This window comes from Mandrillus leucophaeus, unplaced genomic scaffold, assembly GCF_000951045.1.
Source record: "Mandrillus leucophaeus isolate KB7577 unplaced genomic scaffold, Mleu.le_1.0 Scaffold2, whole genome shotgun sequence".
NCBI classification, from domain to species: Eukaryota; Metazoa; Chordata; class Mammalia; order Primates; family Cercopithecidae; genus Mandrillus; species Mandrillus leucophaeus.
In genome coordinates this window covers 1,521,232-1,521,711 of record NW_012102031.1, presented here as the reverse complement: position 1 = coordinate 1,521,711, position 480 = coordinate 1,521,232, and the positions used below count along the sequence as shown (strand labels likewise).

The window sequence follows — 480 nt, the reverse complement described above, 5'->3', positions numbered from 1 at the left end:
AAAAAAAAAAAAAAAATTACCCTCAACAATGAAAAAAGGAGTAATTTTTTAAATGGGCAAAGGATTTTAATAGATATTTCCCCAAAGAAGATATACAAATGGCCAATAAGCACGTGAAAAGATGCTCAAAGCCGTTAGTCATTAGGGAAATGCAAGTCAAAACCACAATGAGATACTGCTTCACACCCACTCAGATGGCAGTAGTCCAAAGGACAATACCAAGTGTTGGCTAGAATAGGGAGAAACTGGAATCCTCATACACTGCTAGTGATCATGGAAAATGGAAAACAGTCTAGCAGTTCCTCTAAAAAGTTCAACAGAGTTGGCCCAGCGCAGTGGCTCATGCCTGTAATCCCAGCACTTTGGAGGCTGAGGCAGGCGGATCACAAGGTCAAGAGATCGAGACCATCCTGGCCAACATGGTGAAACCCTATCTCTACTAAAAATACAAAAATTAGCTGGGCGTGATGGCATGCACCT

General features: G+C 41.7%; 1 protein-coding gene across 2 annotated transcripts in view; it reads left to right on the top strand.

Moving 5' to 3' along the window:
* EP300 (E1A binding protein p300) overlaps positions 1-480 on the top strand; it is a 97,069-nt gene that overhangs the window by 94,594 nt on the left and 1,995 nt on the right. The window lies entirely within an intron of this gene.